This window comes from Myotis lucifugus, unplaced genomic scaffold (assembly GCF_000147115.1).
Source record: "Myotis lucifugus unplaced genomic scaffold, Myoluc2.0 scaffold_113, whole genome shotgun sequence".
Taxonomy (NCBI): domain Eukaryota; kingdom Metazoa; phylum Chordata; class Mammalia; order Chiroptera; family Vespertilionidae; genus Myotis; species Myotis lucifugus.
Genome location: NW_005871161.1, coordinates 3,857,130 through 3,877,563, shown reverse-complemented (window position 1 = coordinate 3,877,563; position 20,434 = coordinate 3,857,130). Strand labels below are relative to the sequence as shown.

Sequence of the window (20,434 nt, the reverse complement as noted above, 5' to 3'; positions counted from 1 at the left end):
ATAATACAACATATGAACTTCCAGAAAACCTTCTTGGCATAATTACTAAAATCAAAAACAAAGTCAAGGGCTTTTGACAATTGTACATAATATTTTGGGAAATTGCCTCTCCCCCTACCTGAGTTCTTGCATGTCGTTTAGGAGGATGGGTATGAGCTTTCAGTCTCCCACAGACATCTTGAGCAAGTGTCTAGCAAAAGACAAATATTAATGAAATATTTTTTTTTATCTTCTCAGTTACACAGTAAATTCAGCCACCAGTAATCTTAGATGACGAGCAATTTGATAAAATTTACCCTAGACTCCAGAGAGATTTCTAAGATAATTCATTTAAGTACATGATATGTATTTTCTTGAAAACCATTTGCTATCTTATAGTCAGGCAGCTTTCTTTAAATATTTTGTCCTCTTATCTGTGTTTCAGCATTTAAATTGAATCACTTTGAAAGTGATAGGGCAGGCCCTAACCGGTTTGGCTCAGTGAATAGAACATCGGCCCATGGACTAAAGGGGTCCCGGGTTCGATTCTGGTCAAGGGCACGTGGGTACCTTGGTTGCAGGTTCCCTGGCCCTGGTCGGGGTGCATGCAGAAGGCAACCAATTGATGTGTCTCTCTCACATCGATATTTCTCTCTGTCTCTCCCTCTCCCTCCCACTCTCTAAAAATCAACGGAAAAATATCCTCGGGTGAGGATTAACAAAAAAAGAAAAAAAAAAAAGATAGGCAGGACTTTTGAATTTCAGAGACTATCATTACATGATATACAGTGGGGCCTTGACTTACGAGTGTCCCGACTAACGAGTTTTTCGAGATATGAGCCGTCTCTTGGCCGATTTTTTGCTTTGAGTTGCGAGCTAAAATTCGGGTTACGAGCCTGCTTCAGATACCCCAGCGCTAGTTGGCGCAGCGAACGTCACAGTGAACGCCACAACATCAGCCCAGCATCACGTGTCTCACTCGTTCCCTTTTTGATTTGACATACGAGTAATTTGAGTTACGAGGTCCGTCACGGAATGAATTAAACTTGTAAGTCAAGGCCCCACTGTACCTTGAAACTAATAAGGAATAATATTGAATATAAATTGTAATTGAAAAATAAAAAAATATGTACATGTAAAAAGAGCAGTCTTGCTAATTTGACAATATTTTGTGTTTTTCTCGATACGTGCCTCTGAAGAATTCATAGATGGTCAGCTTATCAGCTGGCAGTGGCTCCGTTTTTACAAGAATATAGCTGATATTCTGCACAGATTACACACTTTCCAAGGGGCCATGGAGCACTTTGGAAACATGTTCAGAATTATGTTAATAAGTGATTTTCAAGGTGGGGTCCTGGACTAGCAAGCAACATCAGCATCACCGGGGACTTGCTGGAAATGCAGATTCTCTGTCCTTCCCCAAACCAATTGAATCGGAAACCCTGGGGGTGAGCCTAGCAAGATGTTTGCATTTGCTCTCAGGGAGTTCTGAAGCATATTGAAGTTAAGAATCATTGTTATAAATTATAATTTTTGTCTCCTTGTATATTCCAGAGAAAATGCCCCCCCCCCCATTTAAAAAATATTTTTATTGATTTCAGAGAGAAAGGGAGAGGGAGAAACATCAATGATGAGAGAATCATTGATTGGTTGCTTCCTGCATGCCCCCTACTGGGGATCGAGCCTGCAACCCGGGCACATGCCCTTGACCAGAATTGAACCTGGGACCCTTCAGTCTGCAGGCGGACACTTTATCCACTGAGCCAAACCAGCTAGGGCCCCCCACCCCCACCCACCCTTTTGATCGTAAATAAACCAGTCAGGTCCCAGATGAATGGAAATCAGGGCAAGTTATTTATTTTAAATGATGTACTTGAAAAAGTAATACTCAAGAAATTACAAATAACATGTTGGTTTAGAGCCTTGGTTTCTAATGGCATACCTTGACTGAGATAGTTTGAGAGACTGTGCATTTCAACCTGAATTCTGGTTTAGTTTGTTCAGAGAGTTACTTTTAAGCAAGCGAGTCCGTTTCAGGGCACTCAGGTGTGATTTATTATGCCCTGGCCTCATTTTGAGGCCACCTTCTGATTATTCACAGTTCTGTCCGTTTAGCTGATCATATTTAGAAAACATTTGTTTGGACCTCAGTTTCATAATAATATCAGGTAGTCTTGAAAATCTGGACGGATGAAAGTCTTCTTTTTATTATTTTTTTCTGTTGAATGTAAATAAGGGTTCAGCATCATTAAAAAAAAATGTTTCATGGGTAGTGCCTGGAGAAGATTTACCTCTTCTGTCTCCTGTATCTTCCGTTGTTCTCTTTTGTGCCTGGTGTGCCTTTGGTGAGCGTAGTCTGCCACGCTCCGTGGCCTTTGCCTCCTGTGATAAAATAGATGGAAATGATTCCTGGCACCATCTGGTGAAGAGGAGCAGCCTGGAGCCCTGGAGGACTGTGCTTGGAGAGAGAGGAACTGAATGCTAAGAAATGTGGAAGTCTAGGGACGCGGGCAGAGGGTTGGTTTTTTTTTTTTAAAGAGCATGAACATTAATACATCTTCTTGAGGTTTGATGGGACGTGTACTGCCTACTGCCCCATCTGGTGCTTATGATTGCGTGGCATATTAGCATGCTGCAAGTTCATAATGTATTCAGGGGGAGGAACATCCCTTGCATACCAATTGAGGCATCCTCTCTTTCAGAACTGCTTTTGAATTTCAATGATGTTTATATCTTGCAAGCCTTGACTGAGCTGAGCATTTCCGGTCTGAGGAATATCTTGGGAGGGAGGGAGAGAGGGAGGGAGAGTTTTCTCTCCTATTCCCCCATTTATTTTCCTCCCTCTTATTTTTTTTCTTGATGAAATTATAAGTAGTTTTAAATCTTTGGTTGATATATGATTTTTCTGTGTTTTTTTTTTTCTATTTTTTGAAACTTCATAATTGTTAGTTCACATAGCCTTAAAACATTTTGTCTTGTGGAATTATTTGTGTGCTTGTCCCCTTAATACGGACTGGCTATACCTATTGAGAGTCAGGCCAGTATCTATTTATATATGGATCTCCATGGCATCTCGAGTTCAGTCATTCATTTAACAAGTAATTTTTTATTGAGCCTACACTGTGGGTGTGACGCTGTTTTAAGTGTTGAAGAATCAGTGGTGAGCAAGACTAGTGAGTGCCTCCTCTCAGGGCATTAACATTTTAGACAGGAGGAGACAAGCTAGAAACAGACACATCTATAGATAATTTCAGATAGGGATAAATACAATTAAAAACAGGGTACAGCCCTGGCCTTTGTGCTCAGTGGTTAGAGCGGCAGCCTAAGCACCAAAGGATCACAAGTTCAATTCCTGGTCAAGAGCACATACCTGGTTGCAGGTTCAACTCCAGGCCCAGTCAGGGTACATGGGGGAGGCAAATAACCAATGAGTCTCTCACATAGATTTCTCTCTCTCTCTCTCTCTCTCTCTCTTTCTCTCTCCCCCCCCCCCCCCACTTCCACTCTCTTTAAAATCAATGGAGAAAATGTCCTCAGATGAGGATTACCAAAAAGAAACACACACAAAAAAAACAAACACAGGATAGAGGGTCGGTGGGTTGCTCATTTAGAGTGACTGGTTTTTTATGGACAGCGTCTGGCCCTCCCTCTTGCCTTATGGGAGTATTCAGGGCCAGGGTATTCTATGAAAAATAGAAAGAAAACTATTTTGGGCAAGTATTGCTTCTAGTTCAGAGGTGCACGGTTATATAAGTTCCATATCTTTCTTATTGAATCAAACTATATTTCACAAAAGCAAAAAACAAACAAAAAACACACAGACAAATGAAGCTAGAAGAAAATGGTGGTAGACACGACAAAAAGTTCTTTAAAATAAAATAAAGCACGGCAGACAAAATTTCTTCAAATATCTTTAAAAATTCCACAAAAATATTTTAGAATCATTTAAAGAAGACTTTAAAAAATTAATTTTTTAAAATTAAATATTTTTCAATTACAGTTGACATTCAATGTTATACAAGTTTCAGGTGTTCAACATAGTGGTTAGACATTTATGTAACTTATGATGAAGTGATTCTATAAGTCTGGTACCCAGCTGGCACCATAGTTATTACCATATTATTGACTACATTCCCTATGCGGTGGTTTATATATCCCTGTGACTATTCTGTAACTACCAATTTGTACTTCTTAATCCCTTTATCACCAAGCCCTTTAAGGTGGTCAGATTTTTGCTGAAACCTGAGTGGTATGACTGTTCAGTGGCAGAGAAATAGCAAGTTCAAGAGCCTTGAGATGAGAACATGATTGGCATATTCAAAGGTAATTTGAGCCCATTTCAGGGATCGGCCCATTGCTAGGAGTCCGGAATTCATTCTGAGTGTGTCTAGAAGTCATCCAAGTGACATGATCTAAATGACCTTTTACAAGGATGACTTGGGCCTCTATGTGCCATGCTCTTAGTAGGCACTAACCAGTTCTACTGAAGGAACGCGATGAGTCTTTACCGGGAAATCCATTGAGGCACTCTTTTGAGTTGGAATTAGCGTGGATTCTTGGAAGCCGGAAGATGTCTCTTGGATTCTAGCCTTGCCATTTGTTTGATGTTTGACTTTGAGCATTATTTAATCTTTTTAAGTATGTCTTCTCCTCTGTGGAAAGGGATAATTAGTCGCTAAAACCAGGGTATTATTGTGAGAATGGAATGCGATCATTCATTTAAAAGACCCAGTACAGTGCCCAGTTCCTAATAGGTGGCTGATCTACCAGTGACACATGGATTATAATAAGACATTGGGATGGTTTCGAGGAATAATTAAATGGCTGGAAGCGTCTTGTTGGGAATCCTCTTCTGGTATTGTTACTTTCCTGGTACTATTAAAATATCTCCATGGCAGTAGTCTCAGCAGCATCTGCAGTCTCTTGTCTTTGATCTAGAATTACCCAAGGAAGAAAATTCAAGGAATTCTATATAAAATCCATGCAGTGAATTTTTTTCCTTTTCTTCTTAACCAAAATGTATTTCAGTGAATTTGGAAATTTTTTTACAAGTAAAATTCTGTCATTTACTATAAATACACACACACACACATGCATACATAAATGCATACATATGGTCATGTGCTGCTTAACTAGCCATAGGGATATGTTCTGTGAAATGTGTAATTAGGTGATTTTGTTGTCGTTCGAACATCATAGAGTGCACGTACACCAACCTAGATGGTACAGGCCACTACAAACCTGTACTGCATGTTACTGTACAAAACAAGAGATAAAATCAAGCTCAAGAGAAAAGGATGCAATCAAGACATGTGGTAATCACAAGATGTTTGAGGCTGCTGCTGTGGTAACATGGCATACTCTTTTACGGCAACCTTAAAAAAAAAGTAGAATGAATTTACTCTAAAATAATGATGAAAGGTACAATATAGTAAATACATTAACATACTAAGGAACATAGTTGTTTATTACCATTATCAAGTGTTACATATTGCTCGTAATTATATGTGCTATACTTTTTAAAAAAAAACATTAATATTTTTATTGATTTCAGAGAGGAAGGGAGAGGGAGAGAGATAGGAACATCAGTGATGAAAGAGAATCACTGATCAGCTGCCTCCTGCCCACCTCCGACTGGGGATCGAGCCTGCAACCCGGGCATGTGCCCTTTTCAGTCCACAGGCCAATGCTCTATCCCCTGAGCCAAACCAGCTAGGCTAGGGCTATGTGCTATACTTTTATAGATTTGGCAGGGTAGTAGGTTTGTTTTACACCAGTGTCACCAGGAACATGTAATTAATGCTCTGTGCTATGATGTCACTAGGCAACAGGCATTTCTCATTTTATTTATAATCATATGGGACCAGTTTGAATCTGTGGTTTGTCTTTGACCAAAATGTTATTATGCAGTGCATGACTGTAAATTATTTGTTGTTTTGTGTGTGTGTGTGTGTGTGTGTGGGGGGGGTTAATATGTGGAAGCCAAATTGCCTTCTGAACATTGTGATTATATGAAGGATAGATTAAGAAAAAAGTCTTAATTCATAAAATAGCCACTATGTTGATCTATCAGTTGCATAGTTACTAGATGTAAGCTTTTCGTAAGGAATTTTTAAGTTCACTGAAATGGAGAAAAATTAAGAGCGCCTTTGTTTTTGCGTGAATGATGCCCTAATAGCAAGAAACAATCCTCCAGATATTGTCATTGGGTCTCCGAGGCGATGCTTAGCTGGTCAGACTTCCTGTAGGAGAAACGTGGGATTCGGAGCAGGGGCACATGTTGCTGATGGTTGGCTGTCTAAAGAGAGTTCCGTTACCACTGACGTGGGCAGATCTTGATTGAGCATATGGATTAGTTGAGTTCCTTTAAACTAGCTCCTGCTTTTCAATGATGTACAGTGGGGCCTTGACTTACGAGTGTCCCGACTAACGAGTTTTTCGAGATGCGAGCAGTCTCTCGGCCGATTTTTTGCTTTGAGTTGCAAGCTAAAATTCGGGTTACGAGCCAGCTTCAGATACCCCACCGCTAGTTGGCGCAGCGAACGTCACAGTGAACGCCACAACATCAGCCCAGCATCACGTGTCTCACTCGTTCACTTTATGATTTGACATACGAGTAATTTGAGTTACGAGCTCCGTCACGAAACGAATTAAACTCGTAAGTCAAGGCCCCACTGTATTTATTTTTGGCTAGAGGTTCTGCCCCCTTCAATTGGTAGATTATTTTTTGTATTTTCCTTCAGACATTCAGAAACACAAATGATGCTTAAGGAATCTGAAGGAGGAGTTAGAGTGGGTAACTCGGGCAAGTTTTGAGACTCCTGAAGTGTTCTTTGATGTCCTGCAGAGCTGCCCAGAGCTGTCCCCGTCTGCACGTTGTGTGGGAGGAGTCACATGCATTGCTGCTGTGTTCTGGCTGGAATGTAAGAATGAGAGGAGCCAAGTAGAAGAGCTATCGATACATGAGAGGTGGGACTCATAGTTCAGAATAAGGCAATGCCTGCCTGCTTCTAAGATTGATCATTTTCCTTAGTTAAATACCAGTGGGATTTTTAAGAGCGTCTTTCAGAAGTGATGGGTTTTCAAGGCTTCAGGAAAATTCAGAGAGGGGGAGAGTTACCTCCCTGAGAAAGAGTCTTACTGGCCATTCCAGGTATTGTCAGGTCAGCGCCTGGTGTGCACTCTCATGCTAAGCCACAGGGTGCCATGAGTTCAGATGTTTAAAAGTTGTCTTGTTTTCCTCCTGACCAGTGGTTCTCAACCTTCTGGCCCTTTAAATACAGTTCCTCATGTTGTGACCCAACCATCAAATTATTTTCGTTGCTACTTCATAACGAATGTTGCTACTGTTATGAATCGTCATGTAAATATCTGATATGCAGGATGGTCTTAGGCGACCCCTGTGAAAGGGTCGTTCGACCGCCAAAGGGGTCGTGACCCACAGGTTGAGAACCGCTGCTCTAGAAAGAGAGGAGGGAGAAAGCCAGGCTGATCACATGAGACCATGAAGCAGTGTTGCATCCAGCAGGACAGGACTCTCACACGGAAGCTGCATGGTACTGTGCCACAGCTGCCCTGGGTATCATGCCTCCTCCTTTTAATTTGCTTGGTTTACATGATAGAATGCTACAAATGGCACTACCAGATTTCTCTGCTCTTGCCTACTAGACACAATGACCACATCTTGGATAATTTTTATTTTCAGTTACTTTATTTGAATACTAGAGGCCCAGCGCATGAAATCGTGCACGGTTAGGGTCCCTAGGCCTAGCCTGCAATCAGGGCCATGTTCTGCCCATTTGCCAGTCCCCAGTTCCGCCCCGCCTGGGGATTGATTGGAGCCTGAGGGCCGGACGGAGGGACCAAGAGGTCTGCCTTCCACCCACTCGCCAGTTGCCGCTGCCACCGATTGATCGGAGCCTGACCACCCTGATCAGGGTGTTGGGGGCAGTCTGGCCTGGATCAGGCTGGTTCGCTGGCCGCAGTGGGTGTCATAGCGACCGGTTGTTAGGTCATTATGGTCGTGACGGCATTAAGGTCTCTAGCTTGTTTTATTGATTTTAGAGAGAGAGGAAGAGGGAGGGATAGAGGAATGGGGAAGGAGAGAGAGAGAGAGACATTGATGTGAGAGAGAAACATCTATCAATCAGTTGCCTCCTACATATACCCTGATGGGGATTGAACCCAAAACCTGGGCATGTGCATTGACTGGGAGTCGAACTGGTGACCTTTTTGTGCACGGGACAGTGCTTAACGAGCCTAGCCACAGCAGCCCGGGCTTCAGTTCCTTTATTTTTAAAGTCCAAATGTGGGCTTTATTTTTGACCAATTCTCCCATGTGATTTTTTGCTTTTCAGTAGTGGAAAGAGTTATGTGTACCTCCTCAAAAGTTGTTTTCTTGGACCATATTTAAAGACATACTACACTACCCCAGCGGGGTGGCTCAGTTGGTTGGAGTGTCGTCCCGATTCCTGGTTAGGGCACAATACCTAGGTTATGACTTCGATCCTGGTCGGGGCACTTATGATTGATATTTCTCTCTCACATCCATGTTTCCCTTTCTCTCTCTCACCCGCTTCCTCTCTCTCTAAAATCAATAAACATGTCCTCGGGAGAGGATTGACAAAAAGAAACATACCCCACAGTCGCTTTATGTGAAGTGAGCATCTCACCTTCAAAAGACCAGCCTGAGTGTCAATCGTGTGTTTTTTTCCTGCCTGTTTCTCTCTTTCCCTCTTCCCTCCCTCCCCGCCTCTCTCCTTCCTCCCACGGAGGTGAGAGTATTTCTAGGGATTGAAACCCATCACAAGCTTTAGTCATGGTGAAGTCATAGGCACAACACAGGCTCTTAATAATGACCCGTCATACTCTGCCCCCAGCTTAAGACTGGAGGGAGAACAGGGCCTCCACGTCATTCACTGACACCTCATAAATTGTGACCGAACCAGAAGTCCTTAAAGGGCTGACAACCCGTGTGGAATGCTCATTTAAGTCATCAGCGCTAATGATAAATGTGTACAGTTCAAGTTAATTATTTATTAAAAACAGCGGGAAGGCTGGGGAGGGTTGGGGGGCGGGGGGAGGTAAGAGATCAACCGAAGGACTTGTATGCGTGCATATAAGCATAACCTATGGGCGCAAGACACTGGGAGGCGGGTGAGGGCATGTGCCCGGAGGTAGGGGAGGCTGGGGGAAGGTCAACTGGGGAAAAAATAAGGAGACATACGTACTACTATTTGTAATACTTTAAACCAGTGGTTCTCAACCTTCTGGCCCTTTAAATACAGTTCCTCATGTTGTGACCCAACCATAAAACTATTTTCGTTGCTACTTCATAACTGTCATGTTGCTACTGTTACGAATCGTAATGTAAATATCTGATGTGCAGGATGGTCTTAGGCGACCTCTGTGAAAGGGTCGTTCGACCGCCAAAGGGGTCACGACCCACAGGTTGAGAACCGCTGCTTTAAACAATTAAAAAAGGAAAATAAATAAATAAAAACACACAACAACAGATCAGTTGAATTCGTCCATTTGGTGAGTTGTTTGGAAACATTTTTGTCACTTAGCACGTGTGGAAAGCACAGAGGCTATACTTTTTTGGGGGGTGAGGGTCAGGGGGATCCACCACCAAGCGTATTTGCACAGTCCGCATGCGCTGTCGCTGGTCTGTCCCAAGGAGGGCAGACAGGCAGGCGTCTTCTCTCCTTCCGCTCCTGAAACGTAAATGAACACCATTGCAAGTCCAGCTCAACACATTCTTGGCGACCGATTCCTAGCCCTGGTTTAATGACGATCATCGATCATCGGGGGAAACGCCTTTTCCTGGGACGCGTGGCTGCAGAGGGCAGGGGTGGCAGTGTCCCCTCAGTGGCCCTGTGCCACTCTGGACAAGATGCCTTCAGGCTCCTTCCCGTCCCCCGGGGCAGCGGCAGATCCTTCCTCTCGCTCCCTTTGGGCCAAAGCAGCCAAGGATTTAAAAGTCTTGGTTCATCGATGGCCAGATCAGCCAGCACTTTCCTGATGCGCTCTACCTGGCACTTAATTACTTCGCCAGTGAGCGCCGGGCACTGCAGGCCGCGTTCCTGGGCCGCAGCTGTGTCATTCGCTGCATCCAGAGGGTCCACAGGAGTCTCCTCTTCCGTCTCGGGCTTTCCTGCCTTTCACAGACGCCCCGGTCACAGCCCCGACAGCCAGCCCAGCCGGCAGCAGCTGTTCTCCCTCCCCTGGAAGTGCCCCGGGGAAGACCATGGCGCCCGGCTGGGGTCTCCGCTCAAAAGACCCACAGGTTATACTCTTCATCTGGTCCTTCTTGATTTATGCAAAAAGTCTTAAACGTGGGAAATTAGAGGCCTACTCAGCTGCTCAGAGCTGAGATCCTTGCTGAACCAAATGTTTCCTCTCCACAGTGAACTTCTGCACCGAAGCAGGTGGGTGGCAGATGTCGGAGGAAGTGGGTGAAGGGCCTAAGTGGGGGTGGCATCCCTCGGCCTGATGTAACCTATGAAGCGATTGCGGCACCAATTCAGGTCAAGGACTCTCGACTCTTATCCTTTTTGATCCGTGGTGCCCAGCAGCTCAGTGTTTTACACGGAACGTGGGTAATGAATGTTGCAGAAAAGTACCTGCTCCTCCATTATGACGGCCCCGTGGTTCCTGCGTTCAGTTAATCAGTCATGCAGCAAGTATTGATTGAGCTCTTGCTAGATGCCCACCTGATGTTTAGCCACTGGGGGTGAGTCCGGGAACAAAGCAGGCACAATGCCTTGCCCCTTGTAAAACTTATATTCTAGTGCAGCGGTTCTCAACCTGTGGGTCTCGACCCCTTTGGCGGTCAAACGACCCTTCACAGGGGTCGCCTGAGACCATCCTGCATATCAGATATTTACATGACGATTCATCACAGTAGCAACATAAGTTATGAAGTAGTAACGAAAATAATTTTATGGTTGGGTCACAACATGAGGAACTGTATTTAAAGGGCCAGAAGGTTGAGAACCACTGGGTATGTGGGACGGGGGAAACGGAGAAGACAATAAGGAATAAACATAAGTGAAATGTAAGTGAAATCTGGGGCGCGTTAGGAAATGATAATCATCAAAAACCCGAGCAGGATAAGGACGGTGCCAGGGCTGTTGGGACAAGGGGTCTGCTTACAGTTTTATTTTGGGGGGTTGAGGTGGGCCCTCTTGGAGAAGGGACTTTTGAGCAGGGATTGGAGGGAGGTAGTAAGCTCAGGAGCATGGAGCTGTGTGGGGGAGAGAACATTCTAGTAAAGGCAGAGGGACACCCAGGCCCGAGTGTGGCCTGGACCCCTTCATGAGCAGGAAGGGGGCCGGAGTGCTGGGTTAGCCCCGGGCAGGCATGGACGTGCACCGGGAGATGAGACTCGGCGGCGGCAGGCGGAGTGAGGGGTTGGTCACGGAGGGCTGTTCAGGCCTTTGAGCGACCTTCCTGTCTCAGATTTCGAACACTCATCCTGGGTAGCCTCTGCCCAGCAGCGTGGCTGTGTGCACCTTACTCTTCCTGCGTGATGCCGTGGTGTCAGGCACTTAAACGGGCTCCAGTCCTCCTCGCGCCTCATGAATAGTCCTACTATTTATTATTCTGTGCCGCACGCAGGTACCTATTTTACTATCCTTGGCATCTCTTTGTGTTTTCTGGTTCTTTGCACGGCAGGGCGAGTCCTTCAGCCTTGGTACTACTGGATGGAGTGCCGGTCAAGGCTGCATGTTTAGTCTCCTTTGCTTCCTGGCGGCTGTACTCTATCTAGTTCATATAAAATCTTTTAGGCTTGACATGCTAAGGGAAGGATGCTTGCCAAAGGTAAATTAGTAGTCACACTATAGTAATCGAAAAAAAATCTTCGTGTAAAGCATACGTTTGGGACATTGTTTGCGACGCTTATTATAAACTACCAGAGGCCCGGTGCACGAAATTCGTGCAAGGGGCTTGGCCCTCGCAGCCCCCGGAGGCTTCATCCGGAAGTGCTTCCGGCTGTCTGGTCTAATTAGCATATTATGCTTTTATTATTATAGATGATTTAGAACCTCCTTCCACGTTTCTCCTGTCAAGCAGTATCCATGCTAGGGCCTGTCAGGTCAGCTTCCCAAGCACCCTGAGATGGTTAAGTCACTCCAGTACCTGTCAGCATAGGTACCTGCAGAACAGGCCACTCCTTCCTGGGCAGAGGCAGTGTGAAATGATCCCCGGATGGGAGTAATGCCCTGGGGGAAGGCTGGCACAATCGTGTCAGCTTGATTATGTGAATCATTTCCTCGGACCCACTTGGAATTTCTCACCTCCACGGGGTTGCTGCTCCTTCTCAGAGTAACATTCCGAGTGGCTGCGTAGGCGCCCTCCACACAAAGTAGGACCGAGTTTTAGTGGCTGCGCAGTAGAGGGGCTTCATTTTGATGGGAAAATATTTTGGTACTGACTCTGGGAAGGACTGTGCCAGGCACTGCCGGGGTTTCAGAGAGAGGAGGGGAACTTGATGTCTGGCAGGGGATGTAAAGTTAATGATTGCCATGGAGATGGAGAGGGCAGGCAAGTGGAGATTAATTGGGAATGAATTGAAAGAAGCAGGGAAGTCCCAGATCGACATGGGGGGATTTGTAAGCTGGGAGGAGTCGAAGGTTATGAGGCGGCAAGTGGGGCCATGCTATTATTGGGAGAAAGGAGGGGATGGACTCCAGAAGCTGCTGCTGATGTGAGCCTGGGTAACTGGCAGGATGCAGTGCCTCCGTGGAAATAAGGTAGGAGGGAGACGTGGTTTTGTAGAAAGGATCATCTCACTGATAGGTTGAGTTTGAGACCCTTACAGTAATAGCAGCTGTTCAGCCCTGGCTGGCTTGGCTCAGTGGATAGAGCGTCAGTCTGTGGACTGAAGGGTCGCGGGTTCGATTCTGGTCAAGGGCATATGCCTGAGTCGCGGGCTCGATCCCTAGTGGGGGGCGTGCAGGAGGCGGCGGATCAATGATTCTCTCTCATCATTGATGTTTCTATCTCTTTCTCCCTCTCCCTTCCTCTCTGAAATCAATAAAAAAAAAAATAATAGCAGCTGTTCTGCAGACAGTTGGAATTGTGAAACAGTAGCTTGGACGAAGAACAAAGTCTTGAGATGTATTAGAAATTGGAGTGGAAAAATTAAATTGTACATTACTACAATGGGTAGTCCATTTTGAGAAAATGGGAAATACTGGATTAATGTTTTGTCAAAGCTTTGAATTTCGTTGCTATTAAATTATGGTTTGTTGTGCTCATGCATACATTTCCATTTTGAAATTAACTTTTATGTGGTTTCCATCTTTTTGAGATGTCATTTATGTATTTTTTGTTCTCATCAGAGGTCTGTTCACATCTCATAATTATCGATACTTTCTCCTTTGTTTTCTGAACATCCTATCTAGGCCCTACCTTTCACTTCTACTTAGGGTTTCTTGTACCCTGGATAGAGCTTCTTCATCGTGGGATTAGTTGACTCCTAAGTATGCTTGCTGTAACAACATGGTGTGTAGGTGGAGGATAATATAGATCTTGAAAGCTTGGGCTTTGCAGTTAAGCAAAACTTGGTATGATTTCCTCATTTGTCCTCCTCTTCCTTGCTCCATGTCCCTCAGTTTGCTCATCTGATTCTCTTGAGTGTTAAATAAAATCATGAAAATATTCCACAACATATTTTCTGTCTTTTCCAGTATGTGAGATCTAAAAAGAAAAAACCGGGCCCAGCCGGTGTGGCTCAGTGGTTGAGCGTCGACCTATGAACCAGGAGGTCACGGTTTGATTCCCGGTCAGTCAGGGCACATGCCCAGGTTGCGGGCTCAATCCCCAGGACGGGGCATGTAGGAGGCAGCCGATCAGTGATTCTCTCTCATCATTGATGTTTCCATCTCCCTCTTCCTCTCCCTCTCCCTTCCTCTCTGAAATCAATAAAAATATATTTAAACAGGAAAAGCCTGGCATTCTGTTAGAGCTCGAAGCCATTTATTTATCTGAGCCATCTTCTGACTGGTTACTCTAACAGGGGCACCGAGCTGGGGAGGGGCTTGCGGTGGTACAGCGAGCATCATAATGGTGACATTTCAATCCCTTCTGCAGTTTGCTGATCTGGATGCTTTTCACCCTGTTTCCAGATAGTTTTCACTTTCTTTGGTTTCAATGTGGTGTTTAGATTGGGTCCTGCCCTTCCACCTACCATATGATTCCAGGTTTTTATTTTTTTAATCCTGTAGTTTCTTCCCCCTTTGCACAAGTAGGATCCTGGCATTACAGGTGTCTCCTGAACAAGTGTCATGCCACCCACAACAGCTGCGGGAGGCCTTTCTTAGCCTTTACTGTCAGTGCATTGAGAACTGGAGGACTTGGTTCTGCAAGTACAGCAGCCTTCTTCTGTATTTTGGTACATCTTTGGTTTGTGAAAACAAAACATGTTTTATTCTGTGCAAGAGTAACCCCCAAAGGGCCATTGCACGCGCAGTAACATCCCCGAGGTACTGCGTGCACACCAGGCCGACCCCCCCTCCCCTCTCCCTCCCCGCCTCCTCCTCACTAGTAACTGCCCTGTCTAGAAAGTCATTTTATCAACTCCTGAAATGACAGGTCAGGACACAACAGCCTTACGTCCTCTTGGTCCTGGTGAGCCCTGTTTCCCACAGATGCTGTTCTCAGTCTGTCCTTGACTTCACACCTGCCTTCCTGTGAGACCTTGCAGAAGTCACGTCCGTTTTTCTCATTCATAAAATGTGAAAACAGCCAGCTGTCAGTTACAGCCTGTTTACTCAGAGTGAATTGATTTTGACCTTTTCTTTCCTGCTGCCTCTCTTTTGCCCATATTACTGCTAATTAATTTCTGCACGAGAGAATAAGCAAGAGTAATGATCAAACAAAATTAAAATTAGTTAATGAGCGTTTTTGAGAGTGGGCGAGAAGGTACATTATTTACTGTGTATGAGCTTTGTCTGAATTTTTATTTATGCCATTTCTGACTCCTGTTATATTGGTGGTAACAATTGGTAGTTGTGTAAAACAAGCATTATCTGATAAACAATGTAGAAATTTGAGATAAAATTATGATTTTTAGTACCGTCTTTCCAAAACTCTAAGGAAGATAGGACTGACAAGTTTTACATATGCCATTATTAGTCTAATATTTTATGTTGGTTACTGTAAAAAACAAAATAGTTATGTTATTTTTTGTTTTATTTCATTTTAAAATTTTATCTATGTATACATGTTAAATTGAATGAAATAATAATGAGTTATAGAGGCTTTCATAAAGTTTCTTATAGTTTTGTGAAAGTCTGCAAGAACATAGTTTTGTTTTTGTTTTTTTCCCTTTTTAGTAGATTTTTCTTGGTTGCTAATACTGGGGCTCAATGAAGAAAAAATAACTAAATGTTTCTTGTTGGGAAGGGATTTCATAAACCTGGTTTAGGGACATTTGAGGATATTGTAGCTAATCTTAGGTAATGGAGATCAGTTTCCTTAAAATGACTTTTAAATTGAATAAAATTAACTTTAGAGGAAACTTTTTTTTTTTAAAGAGGTCGGTGGGCAGGATGCTCTATAATCAGATAGGCTACCGAAGATATCCGAGAAATTGGTCTGGATTAAAATTTCTCCTTAGGAAGAGTCTTTTTTTTTTCTCTATACTCACCCATTATTTTTTATAACAAATGTTTTTTGTGAGAGGAATGAGAAACGGGAGAGATTGAGGTCTAGATGAATTCTCCGGATAAGAATAAGTAGAGACACAGGAGAAAGGAATAAGAAAGAACCCACAGTTTTGACTTAACATAGTCATTTGCTCAATGTTTTCTACCTAATGCACATGCTGACTCCGAAAGACAGCTCAGGGCAGTGCAATAAGAAATAAGACCTGCTCGTCCTCTGAGAAAGCGGTGTCGGGTCATGACCAGAAGCTTCCCTTTCCCTTTGTGAGTGGGTGTGCCAGCCAGGCTCTGATTCTGAGCGTGGCAGTAAGTAGTAGCTGCCCTTTATCAGTGCTTGATTGTGTCCTAGGCTTTGTGTCAGTGCTCACATTCATATTTTCTCAATTCATCCTCAAAAATCACCTTCTGAGCCCCGGCTGGTTTGGCTCAGTGGAAGAGCATCGGCCTGTGGACTGAACGGTCAATTCCAGTCAAGGGCACGCGCCCGGGTTGCGGGCTTGAGCCCCAGTAGGGGGCGTGCGGGAGGCAGCCGATCAGTGATTCTCTCATCATTGATGTTCCTCTCTCTCTCTCCCTTTCTCTCTGTAATCAATAAAAATATATTTTTTAAAAAATCACCCACTGAGGCAGTTGTTAGGTCACCCATATTTAAAGGGGAGGAAAAGAAGGTTCAGAGATGGAGGAATTTGCCCAGGTTAGGAGCTGGACCAAGGATTCCATTCCAGCTCTTCTGATCTCCAACCCCATACTCTTAGCTACTGTCTGTACTCTTCCGAATAGCGTCGTATCAAAGGTAGCAGGCACTTTACCGTTATATAAGACCATAGACTTTTTACAGTTGAAAGAAACCTTAAATAACCACAGCTTCATTTTACAGAAAACAACAACAGCAACATTAGGCTCAAATGAAACAGTCTTCCATTCAGCCAGCCAGTCAGCCAGCAAATATTTACTATTTACTATGTGCCAAGTAGCAAATAAGCCAGACCTGGCCCATGCCTTCATAGGTCCCTGGTGGCCTTTGTGTATTTGGTGGTGGATTATTCTTGGAGGATATGAGTAGTATAGTATAATAGTTAAATCAGGTGCCTGGGCCCTGAAATCATATTCCTTGGCTTTTAATCTTGTTCACTAGCTATGCAACAATGAGCAAATTGTTTAATGTTTTTACGACTCATTTTTTTTTCACCTGTAAAATGGTAATATTTTTTTAAAAAATATTTGTATTGATTTTTAGAGAAAGAGGAAGGGAGAGGGATAGAGAGAGAGAAACATCTATGAGAGAGGAAGTCATTGATTGGCTGCCTCCTGCACGGCCCCCACCAGGGATCGAGCCCACGACCTGGGCATGTGCCTTGACTCGGAATTGAACTGGCGACCTCTTGGTTCCTGGGTTGACACTCAACTACTGAGCCACAACAGCCAGGCTAAAATGATATTAATAACATCCATAGCATTGGCTTAGACAGATTAAATGAGTTCACACATATAAAGCATTTAGCCATGTACTTGGCACTTTGTAAACACTCAATAACTATAGCTGCTATTAAGATATTTCAACAGTATTAGTAATAGTAGTGGTATTTCACCTTAGCAAGGAGGATGTACACACACCAAGATATTGGCAGTAAGATGAGTATTGTGTTATGATAAAGGAAGGAAGGAACAGAGGGGTTTGGGTGTACAGTATAGAGCCAGACCTCCTAACTCCCAGTTGGTTCAGAGCAGGGTCTAATGGAGCAGTGCTGTTTTCTTTCTCACTTTCTTTGCTTTTCTTTTTATAACTTGATAACTTGCTTTAATTTGTTGTCCCAAATCGTAGTGTGTTTGACTTACCGAAGTTTTCCAGCAAATATTTATTAAGAGTCAGCTATGTACTAAGCACTGTTCAGAATTCAGGTGTTGAATAATTAATCAACAGAACATATCCTTTCCACATCCTCTCCAACCGGTATTTGTTGTCTTATTGATGATTGCCAGGCTAATAGGTAGAGGGTGGTAGCTCATTGGTGGTTTTTTGTTGTTGTTTTTTATTTGTGTTTCCCTTCTAGCAAGTTGAGCATCTTTTCATATATCTGTCTTTGTGACTTCTTGGAAAAGTGTCTATTGATTTCCTTGGCCCACTTTTTAATAGGATTGTTTGCTTTTTGGTGTTGTGTTATATGAATTCTTTATATATTTTGGATATTAGCCACTTGTCAGAGGTATTATTTCCAAGTGTCCTCTCTCATTTGGTTGGTTGCCTTTTTGTTCAGTTAATTTTTTTTTTTTTTTTTACTGTGCAGAAGCTTTTTAGTTTGATGTAGTATCATTTATTTTTGCTTTTACTTCCCTTGTCTTTGGGCCCAAGTTTATAAAATCCTCTCTAAGACCAAGGTCCATAAGTTTAGTACCTATGTTTTCCTCTATGTATTTCATTGTTTCAGGTCTTATATTGAAGTCTTTAATCCATTTTGAGTTCATTTTTCTGTCTGTTGTCTTTCCATTTTATTGAAGAGGCTTTCCTTTCTCCATTGTATGTTTTTGGCTCCTTTGTTGAAAATTAGTTGTCCATACACATGTGGGTTTATTTCTCAGTTCTGGTCCATTGGTCTGTGTGTCTGCTTTTCTGTCAATACCATACTGTTTTGATTATTGTAGCTTTGTAGCTTTGAAGTCAGGGAGTGTGATATCTCCAGATTTGTTCTTTTTTCCCTCAGGATTGCTTTAGCTATTAGGGATCTTCTGTGGTTCCATACAAATTTGATGATTTTTTTTTGTTCTATTTCTTTGAAAAATGCCATTGTGATTCTGATTGGTACTATATTAAATCTGCATATTGCTTTAGGTAGTATGGCCATTTTAACTACATTGATTCTTCCAATTTATGAACATGGAATATTTTTCCATTTCTTTGTTGTTTTCTTCAATTTTTTTGAACAATTTGTAGTTTTTGGTGTATAGGTTTTTCACTTCCTTTGTGAAGTTTATTCCTAGATATTTTATTCTTTTTGTTGCAATTGAAAATGGAATTGTATTGTTTCTTTTCTGGTATTACATTGTTAGTATATTGGAAGGCAGTAGTTTTCTGTACATTGATTTTCCATTCTGCAACTGTACTGTGTTCGTTTATTGTTTCCAATAGTTTTTTTGGTGTAGTCTTTAGACTTATATAAAGTCATGTCATCTGCAAAAAGTGACCATTTTACTTATTCATTCCCAATTTAGATTGGGATTTAAATTCCTTTAATTTCTTTCTCTTCTCTGATTGTTTTGGCTAAAACTTCCAGTACTATGTTGAATAACAGTGGCATACTTGTCTCATTCTTGATCTCATAGGAAACGCTTCCAGTTTTTCACCATTGAGTATGGTATTAACTGAGGATTTGTCATATATGGCCTTTATTATGTTGTTATTTTCTTTCTATAGCCATTTATTGATTGTTTAATCATAAATGGATATTGTATCTTATATGCTTTTTCTGCATCTATAGATATAATCATGTGATTTTTATTTATTTTGTTAATGTGTCATATAACATTGATTTATTTGCATTTGTTGAACCATTTTCCCCCCTCTGGAGTGAACCCCACTTGATTGTGATGTAATACTTTAAAATGTGTTGTTTTATTTGATTTGCTAGTATTTTCTTTAGGATTTTCCCATGTATATTCATCAGAGATATTGGTCGGTAATGTGTGTGTGTGTGTGTGTGTGTGTGTGTGTGTGTGTGTGTTCCTCTCCAGGTGGTGGTATCAGAGTAATGTTGGTCTCCTAAAATGAGTTAGGGAGATTGCCTCTTCTTCAATTTTTTTGGAAGAGCTTGAGAAGGATTCATATTAAATCTTTGAATGGTAGAAGTCATCTGATCCTGGAATTTTATTTTTTGTGAGGTTTTTAATGACTGCTTCAATTTCTTTACTCCTGATTAGCCTATTGATGTTTTTCAAGTTTTCATGATTCAGTGTAGGCAGGTTATATATTTCTAAGAACTTGTCCCTTTCTCTAGGTTATTGAATGTAGTGGCATACAGCCTTCCATAGGGTTCTTTTATAGTCCTTTGTATTTCTGTGTTGTCTGGTGTTACTTCTGATTTTGTTTATTTGATATCTCTCCCCCCCACCCCCCCCGCCAGAGGTTTGTGAAAATTTTTTATGGTTTCAAAAAACAGCTGTTCATTATTTTTTCCCCTATTTCTTCTCTTCTCTGTTTTGTTTAATTCTGCTCTAATTTTTATTATTTCCTTCCCTCTACTGACTTTGGGCTTTGTTTGTTCTTCTTTTTCTAGTTCTTTAAGGTGAAATGTTAAGTTATTTATTTGATATTTTTCTTGTTTATCGAGGTGGGCTTGTAAATGCTATAACCTTCTTTGTTATTACCACTTTTGCTGCATCCACAATTTTTTGATATGTTGAATTGTTATTCTCATTCATCTCTATGCATCTTTTTATCTCTTTTATTTCTTCTTTGACCTAGTCACTATTCAGTCACATGTTGTTTAAACTCCACATATTTGTGGTTTTCCCAGCTTTGTTTTTGCAGTAATTTCTATTTTCAAAGTGTGTGGTCAGATACTATGCTTGGTATGATCTGAATCTTCTTAAAATTTTTTGAGACCAGTTTTGTGACCTAACATATGGTCTGTCCATAAGAATGTCCAACATTCTCTAGAGAAGAATGTGTGTTCTGCTGTTAAAGGGTTGAAAAGCTCTTTAAATATCAATTATGCCCATTTAGGCTTACGTGTCATTTAGGACTGATATTTTCTATTTGGATGGTCTACCCATTGCTGTCAATGGGT

At 42.4% G+C, this 20,434-nt stretch overlaps 1 protein-coding gene and 1 pseudogene across 1 annotated transcript in view; one reads left to right on the top strand and one right to left on the bottom strand.

The window, feature by feature from the left end:
- Positions 1-20,434, top strand: part of RUNX1T1 (RUNX1 translocation partner 1) — a 101,935-nt gene that overhangs the window by 8,221 nt on the left and 73,280 nt on the right. The gene's annotated exons all lie outside the window — the stretch shown is intronic.
- Positions 13,637-14,410, bottom strand: LOC102430850 (annotated as a pseudogene).